At 43.8% G+C, this 9157-nt stretch overlaps 1 long non-coding RNA gene across 2 annotated transcripts; it reads right to left on the bottom strand.

The window, feature by feature from the left end:
- Nucleotides 1-4145: 4145 nt before the first annotated feature.
- LOC135366403 (uncharacterized) lies at nt 4146-6852 on the bottom strand. 2 transcript variants are annotated; one of them, XR_010414150.1, is made up of 5 exons: nt 6622-6852; nt 4914-5356; nt 4797-4845; nt 4689-4731; nt 4146-4602 (listed from the first exon to the last, which is right to left on the bottom strand). It is a non-coding gene; the product is annotated as an uncharacterized LOC135366403 (long non-coding RNA). The 2 variants fall into 2 exon arrangements; XR_010414149.1 differs by lacking the exon at nt 6622-6852 and having other exon boundaries at nt 4914-5767.
- Nucleotides 6853-9157: the final 2305 nt, after the last annotated feature.

Raw genomic sequence — 9157 nt, 5'->3', positions numbered from 1 at the left:
TTGCATTTCCATGCCAAACTGTGATACAACTAGTCTAAGTGCAAGCTTACCTGTTCTGTAAAACTTTTGTATTTTGTACAACTTTGTATTTTATGTAAGAATGGGACCGCCAACCGAATTTGTACGAGAAGGCGAAGAACACTAGTACCAAAGGCACTGCCAAGCCAGGTTGTGATACATATATCTCATGTGAAACTATGCTCAAGTACCTGTTACAAATAAATGTTTTGACATGTAATCTGTTTATTTAATGGTTCTGGATGAACTGGGATAAATTGCAAACGAAAAAATACAAAAGAGTATAACATTTAATACGGATGTGCATGGAAATGTACACGTCCCATTAATATCCAGACGTCTGGGAAGTGACATCTACTGGACGTCTACTGGATGTACAATGGCTACTGAAAGCATAGTCCCCTCAACGTACAAAAGACGTTCAACGGGCTGTGTACGAAAGTCCATGGGACGTCCAAATCTCCACAACAAGATATTGCCGGGACGTATATTGTTTACTGGGTTGTTTACTACAAAGACTTTTGCTACATGTGGATTTCTCTAGCCCGCCCCCCACATCAACATTTTCACCCTATAAATTCGAGCATGGCGTGCAGTGTTTCTCCAACAAGTTCTGTTGCCCTGGTTGCAGTGCTTGTTTCATTTTGCCTGCCAAATTTTGTTTGGTGTGCTGCCCTCCTGCTCAAGTTCCAGGCCAAATTTTGTTTGGTGTGCTGCCTCCTGCTCAAGTTCGAGACCAAAGCTTGTTTGGTGTGCTGCCTCCTCCCCAAGTTTCCTACTAGACCTGCTGAGAGTGAGTATTTTTCTTGATTTATCTTCAGATATTATAACTGAGACCTTTCCATTTTCTTTTTTTTATTTGGTGCCTCGCTGTGGAATTTGTGGGTATGATGGTATTGATCAATTAATACAACGTATTGAGGAGAGGGAGCAAGCTTTGCAAATTGATGCTGGTGGTGTGGAAGCGAATCATCCGGAGTGGGAATTGGATTTTAATATGTTACTGAATGATGGTCTGTTTGATTCGGATACTCCAACAGATGCCATTCAAAATGACAATTTTGCCGAATTAAACAACCCATTACCACCAGAGCCAAATGTCGATCAGGTACAAGAGCTCTCAGAACATATTAGAGGTGCCCACCCCGGCGTTGAAGTTCCATACCTACCATTCTTTCTAACTCAGAGTGCATTTGGTGGTCATAATAGATGTTTTGTGCTGTTTGCTTCTCCACATGATGACAGTGTGGAAGATCCGATCGATTATGTTCTTTTGTATCAGCATGATATAGTGAGAATGTTGCAGGATCAGTGTATACCTTTCCGATTTTATATGCGACAAATTTTGCATATGGTGAAAGAAGTAGGTGACAATATCACAACTAACATCGCATACATACCAACAACATCACAAGAGATACATAATCTTTCAGATATAATGGTTGCACTAAATGAGAGCTTTTCTGAACTCTCGCAAAACGTGGAAAACTATCAACGAGTTGGTAGTGGGTTTGTTTCCAGGGATGTTTTGGAACTTGAGGTAACTATCACTAAATTAAAGAAGAAGCGCATTGGGTGTAAAACAGCTATACCCGATGAGTTGAAAAAAAAGATGGAAGACAATTACCAATGTGGACTCTCCACCCAACGCCCCTCACGAGTGCTTTAAATATAACACATTGGCTTTGTTGCATCCTCAGAAGAGGCGTAAAAATAATTGGCAAACATATACAAAATACTTGGAAAATTGTGAGTCAGATCCTATTGCTCGTGTGAGGTGGTGGCCTGAGGGTCCAGTCTCATATTCTGATATAGATCTCTGGGAAAATCGTAATCAAGTTGGTGTGTTTATTTACAAGTATGAAGATGGGGCATTACATGCCTCTCGCATACCAAAAACGGAATTCTGTGATAGTGTTAAGTTGCTGGAAGTGAATGATCACTTTTTTGGTATCAGAAATTTCAATGCTCTGATGAGTCGTAACGGTCGGGTATTCTGCGAGAAATGTACTCGTGGATTTTGTACAAATGATTCGCTAATCAGGCATCGTCGTGTGTGTAGGAACTTGAAGGAAGTCATCTTACAGTTCCCACCACCGGGCAAAAATATAATAAAATTTAATCAATATTTCAATATGTTCGCCTATCCTTATGTGATAGGACTTGACACTGAGTCCATTCTGGACCCTAATACAGCAGTCAAAAATGCCGTACAACGCCACGTAATGAGTTCATTTTGTGCAGTTCTAGTACGAACTTACGACTCGCAGATCATTGCAAAAGATGTATATTTGGGACCTGATGCTGGTTCCAAGTGTGTAGAATATCTCATGCTTCTACACGACATCGCAGCAATGTATAACAGCGAACCAGCACCTATAATTTTGTCAGCTGAGCAAGAGAGTAAACACAATGCAGCCATTCAGTGCGAGTACTGCGGTGTTCTCTTTGATCAAACTCACCCTAAAACTTGTCATCATGACCATAGTAGGTATGATGGCCCAAACATTTTGGCCTCTTTGTGCAACCAATGCAACGTTGGTTGTGCAAATAAAGGTAAGATATACCAGTGTTGGTACACAATTTGGCCTATGACATCAGTTCTCTGCTTCGTGGTTTCCACGACATGAAATGGAAAACACCACCCAAACTTATTGCAACAAGTAGTGAAAAAATACGGAACTTTGAGTATGGTAATTTCATTTTCCGTGACACTACTCAATATTTGAATCAATCACTGTCCTGTCTTGTTGACAGTTTAATGGTTTCTGAGGGTGTTCAAGCATTCAAGTGTCTGAAGCAGGTATATGGCGAAGATTTTCTTCGTCTGACTCGGAAAGGTGTCTTTCCATATTCCTACATTAAGAGATTTGATGTGTACAAAGAAGAAAGTCTTCCACCCAAGCAAGCTTTTTTTAATGATCTAACTAGGACACCTGTGAGCGACGATGACTATGCCTATGCACAGGATATATTTAATCACTTTTCTTGCAGGACCCTCACCGATTACAACAACCTTTATTTGTTATGTGACACACTGTTATTGTTGGATGTAATGCAGAATTTTAGGTTTCTATCCATGAAGACGTATGGGTTGGAAGTGCTTCGCTTTGTGAGTTTCCCAGGTTTCAGCTGGCAAGCTGCTCTGAAGCACACTTCGGCGGAAATAGAGCTCTTCACTGATGAAGAAATGTACCGTACGATTGAGGGCTCCATTCGTGGAGGTATTTGCCAACAATCGAAACGCTATGCTCGAGCTAACAATAAGGATTGCCCTGATTACGATGAAGAAAGACCATCGAGCTATTTGGCCTACTATGATGCCAATTCTTTGTATGGTGGTTGTCTCACAAAGTGCCTTCCAGTTGGAGGGTTCGAATGGGTGCCTGAAGAAAAGTTCTCGAGTATCGATTTTGTTAATCACCCAGAGGATGCAGCTATCGGTTATATATATGTATGCGATCTAGTATACCCTCCAGAGTTGCATGAGAAGACACGGTATTTCCCGCTGGCGCCGCTCAAGCAGAAGGTGGACTCAAGTTGGCTGTCAACGTACCAACATCAACTAATTGCCCTTATGAAAATGGGTGTTTAGTTTCTGTTTACTTTCTACAGACCAAGGTCAACATGGAAAACAAACATTCTTCAGAGTTTGTGTTGCTTTCATGTTTACATCATGCGTTTACTTCTTGTTGACTTATGGCCCTCAACTTTCTGTAGACATTTGGCTACAGAATAGCTGTGGAATTTTTTGTTCTCTTTCTGTGTACTGTCAACATAATTCTGGTAACACCATCCCGCGTATGATGTGAAGACTTTTTGTAGACTTCCTGTGACTCCACTCTCTTAGAAATGAACTTCACCGCATAGCACACTCCTGGCCAACCATCATCTCGAATATCGTTATCTGCCTGAAAACGGGAGGTGTACGCCATTTTTGTGACAATTATGAACAGCGTAAGTATCACAAAAAAGCCGTGCGCCTACCGTTTTGAACAAATCAGGTCACATAGCGATATCATTCGAGTTGGTGGTCGGATAGGAGCATGCTATGCGGTGAAGTTCATTTTTAAGAGTGCATATGTTCACTTACTCGGAACACGCATAAAATACACGAAATGAGGTACTGCAAAATTAAACATGTATTTACTTTATTCCGAAAATGCATACCTTGAAAGTGGTATCGAGTGTCGACACAATCATACAAAACATCCCGCGCACACAGTAGTTACGTATTTCACACATACACATCCTTCGTGACACATAGTGTAGCGACGCACAATTGACAGTCAATGATCTGCTGTTCTTCTGGCGACCCACGGTGAAACAGCTGGCATTTCGGCGCCAGTGACATCTCTGAAGCGCTGGAGAGATATGTGTCTGAAATAGGGCGTGCAATCGCAAATTAGTAACGTTCAAACACAAGTGAGTAAAACTGAGCAATACGGTCATAGCAACAACAAAGTTGGTTCACCCAGCTTAGTGTTCAACAAAGTAGAGCCTGCATGAAGGAAAATGAAATTAGCAGAATCAACACCAGCCACGAAGTGTACACTTGCCTGACGGGACGCAAGACTGCAGCCGCTGCTCGAAACAAACAACAAAACGAACAACAGTCATGGTGTGAATACATGTGAAGCTTAATCACACACTTCGATCACACAGCTTACCCATTACGACGCAAATTCATATCCTCATTTGCTCTCTCATGGTCTGCAACAACGAGAATGAAATTAGCAGAAGCAACACCGCCCACGAACTGATACTTGTACACTTACCTGACGGGACGCAACACTGCAGCCGCTGCTCCGAACAAACAACAAAAACCTACAGCACAACAGTCATGGTGTGAATACATGCGAAGCTTAATCACACACTCCGATCACACAGCTTACCCATTACGACGCAGAATCATATCCTTGTTTCTTTCAGTAGTAGGTACTGGACTCTCACAGTGCACAACGCTACAAGGCTTCTGGACGCCATTAATTAGCAATTAGAGCTAATTGGGACCCCCCACATTAATCAGCACCCTCCAGGGAGCCACCACACTAATTGGGGAACATCTAACTCGTGTCCAGACCACCCGAGCGTTGTGCACTATGAGAGTCCATAAAAAATAAAAAAAATTGATAGAGATAGAGTGGAGAGAAGGAGTTTAGTTGGAGATCAACGACGTCATCGTGAAGAAAGCGGCCCGGAAAGGCCGCTGACCGTCGCTGGGCGACGGAGCACAGAAGCAGGTTGCAAAGCATCGCAGCTATGACCACCAGTTCCGGACATCCTGTGACGTCAGCTGTGACGTCATCATGACATGTCTGGGCAGGTTAGGACAGCTCTGGGCATGCAAGGAGAAAAACACTCGTAATACAGAGGATGGGAAAGCAAGAGTATGCAAACCATCAATAGCTAACAACAAAAAGAATTAGTTACACAACAAATGAGCCCACCAGAACAGGAGCGCAGAACCATGCGACTGCTCCATCCGAGAGGCAGGCAGAAACTGACTCGTAATGCTTTTTTGTCCTGTATAAAGCCCCGCAGCTTCACCCCCTAGCGCTTACTTTCTCAACTAATCTCACAACAAAATTATTAAGAATCACGCCAGCGCTACAACCGTTCCCAAGGCAGAAGAAGATAGAAAATGGCGGGGATGCCCGGACAACAGCAACCAGCACCCGACGTGCACTGGCACGAAAATCGCAAACAAAGCGGGAACAAAGTTGGCGAAAGCATTAGTTACACAATAAATCACCTCACCACAGCAGGAGCGCAGACCGATGCGACTGCTCTCCGTGACAGCCCGCCAGAAACTGAGCGAGGGCAGGGAGCGCACGTCTGCTTTCCGCGACAGCCGGAGAGAAACTGACTGGGGCGCCGCTCCGCGGCCGCTACGCATACCCGGTCCTAGCGCCCTCTGGGGCGACCACCTCCGAGAGGCTAAGAGTGAAGAGCATTCCTGCGCCCCCTGCTGGCCGTTCTCATTGGTCGTGAGGCTAAGAGAGAAGAGCATTCCTGCACCCCCTGCTGGCCGTTCTCATTGGTCGTGACGTCATCCTATTGTCTCAGGGCCACCCTGTTTTTTTCCACTAATGCTCCTTTGGTCAATCTACAATGAAGCCACAGTATGACGTCATCATGCACCTGCGTGGCTCAAGGACGCGTACGCTCTAGACAGGGGACCTATTATTTATTGAATCACTATCCCATGATTATTTCCTTTATTCTTCTATAACGATTGAATAGGAAACTATTGCAGAAGAGCACCATGCATGAAAGCTGATCGTAGGAATTCCAAAGTCTTACTAAATGAGACTTGCAAAAGAACAAAATATCCTAACACGTAACTCCATCAACGGCAAATAAGAGGACTAGGTACTCAACAAATCAACAAAGAGTACGGGTAAACAGGAGCGCAGAACTCAGGGCAGCACTATCGTCAAGACAACAATGTTCCTTGTCAAAAAATAAAAAAATAAAAAACGTCAACACAGGAAAGCATGCATATCGGGGCATGTCAGAACACGTCAGCACAAATTGTACGACTGCTGGGCAACAGAGGAAAACAAACAAACACTTGAACAGAGTGAAAAAGACACTCACCATCATTTTTCCCGTTCACAGCATTCCCTCATTGTAAATCCGCTCGTCACAAAATCCACCTGCATCGTCGAACACCATTCACCAGTGACGAACCACACATCCGCACCCCATCAGAGGCAGACAGAACCCCACCGAAGCTACGCTCTTCCACTGACGGCCAACGCCAGGAGCAGAATTTGCGTGTCGAGACCCGTCAGTGTCCAAGAGAGAAGTGAAACCTTGCGCCCCCTGCAGACCATTCTCATTGGTCGTGACGTCATCCTATTGTCTCAGGGCTACACAGTTTTTTTCCACTAATGCTCCTCTAGACAAGGTCAACATGAAACAATAGTCTCTCGGTATGCGGTCATCATGCAGGTGCGTGGCTCAAGGACGCGTACGCTCTAGACAGGGCACCTGTTATTTATTGAATCACTATCCCTAGATTATTTCCTTTATTCTACTATAATGATTACGTAGGGAACTATTGCAGAAAAACACCATAGACAAGAGGAGATTGTAGCATTTCATTCCCAAAGTCTTACTGTACAGGAAAAAAAAAAAGGTTCAGCAAGACATCGTCAGCAACAGCAACAGACAGGCAGCACTATCGTCAATAATATGCCTTGTACAAAAGGAAAAAAACTACATGCAGAAGGAAAGCATATCAGAACAAGCCCAGGCATGTCAGCACATGTTTGTCAGACAAGGGGGGAAAAAGCGAAAAGAAACAAAGAAGGAAACCAGCATCAAACTATTTCTTCTTATTCAAAAACAGTGCTCATCATAAATCTGCCCAGGACAATACACACTATTTTTCTATTGCCACACTTTTTTCCAGTAACGGTCAATGCATTGCTACCGACTGCGTGACGTCATCACATCCTGTCTGAAGAAGAAGACACTGGCAAAGACTCCTATTATTTATTGAATGGCAAGATTATTTCCTTTGTCCTACTCTTAATGACATTGATTCTCTCATTAAAATTCAACAAAAAAGCACCCCGCATATTAACGATTTTCACCCCAAAGGCTCATCATGGTCATTAGAATTACAGTAAACTGCCACTGCTCTTTTAAAATAATAAGTGAGACCACTCAACATCACCTCCAGGCTTATGTAATACATGACCCTTTCTATGCTCATACATTCGTTGTCTGAGGCTACACCTGCGAGCAAAAAAGGCGCGGAAGTCGGGTGGGCAAAGTTCCATTCGCGCATTGCGAGCAAAAGGCGCGAAAGCACAAGTCAGAACGCCTTTACGGGAACACGATAGCATTCCTATACTATATTAATGATTATTGCATTGCAGTTTAGAAAAACTACAACTAAACTATAATTTTAGGAGCCCAACTTTCTATGGAAACTATAATCGCCCTATTACTTGGACAGGAGTGAATTGTCTTCTTCGTTTTCCTTTTATTTTCTTGCACCCATATATTTTGCAAGAATACTATAGAGCAGAACGGACAAATGTGAACATCATTCGCTACACACTGTAGCTCTCATCATTTTTAAACCAAACCACTTAACATGTGTTCATAGGTCTTCACTAGATAGGTGAGCCGATAATGACTCAAAATGAAATGAAATCAAATAAAATAATCATTCCAGCATCGCTGGCTGCAAGCTTGGGTACCCTGCTTGGGTCTGCTGGCGCTGGAATAAAAGATTTATCGCGAGGGTACTACAATGGTGAGCTCTGCTGCTGTTTAAGTGATAAAACAGTGTGCCTGCTCGGGGAAAGGGATCGCGCGCGTCCAAACCGCGAGGCCCGCGTTGCGCTCGCACGGGGAATCGCGCGCGTCGCGTCCCGAGAACGGGTCCGCGCGCAGCTCGCGTGGGGCGCGGTTCGGGAGCACTGTTTTATCACTTAAACAGCAGCAGAGCTCACCATTGTAGTACCCTCGCGATAAATCTTTTATTCCAGCGCCAGCAGACCCAAGCAGGGTACCCAAGCTTGCAGCCAGCGATGCTGGAATGATTATTTTATTTGATTTAATTTCATTTTGAGTCATTATCGGCTCACCTATTTAGTGAAGACCTATGAACACATGTTAAGTGGTTTGGTTTAAAAATGATGAGAGCTACAGTGTGTAGCGAATGATGTTCACATTTGTCCGTTCTGCTCTATAGTATTCTTGCAAAATATATGGGTGCAAGAAAATAAAAGGAAAACGAAAGAAGACAATTCACTCCTGTATGATGAGCGCTGCGTAGAAGCACGGCACCATTTTCTTTGTGGAGGTATAGCGAACGCGCATTCCTTTCTTTCTTTTTTGGTTCGCGTCGGCCGAGTGGCGATATCCTATTACATCCGGAACGAGGACCTATCGCTTTGCGATCGCATACAAGAGTGAGCCATCTTTTGACGATGGTAGGATAATTATTGACCTGAGGAATAATATGGATTTATGTGGTTGTGAGAATAGACTTTGTGTTTGTGAGTGTGAAAATGTGAGTGTGTGTCTGTGTATGTGTGCGCGCGGGCGCGCGCGCTTTCCTGAACCAGGGATCCCACTTGACAAGTAAGTTCTTTGTGTGTGCCTTTTCATG

The sequence above is a fragment of the Ornithodoros turicata genome, chromosome 1 (assembly GCF_037126465.1).
Source record: "Ornithodoros turicata isolate Travis chromosome 1, ASM3712646v1, whole genome shotgun sequence".
NCBI classification, from domain to species: domain Eukaryota; kingdom Metazoa; phylum Arthropoda; class Arachnida; order Ixodida; family Argasidae; genus Ornithodoros; species Ornithodoros turicata.
The sequence above is the reverse complement of the archived record's forward strand: the minus strand, read 5'-3'. Positions and strand labels throughout refer to the sequence as shown.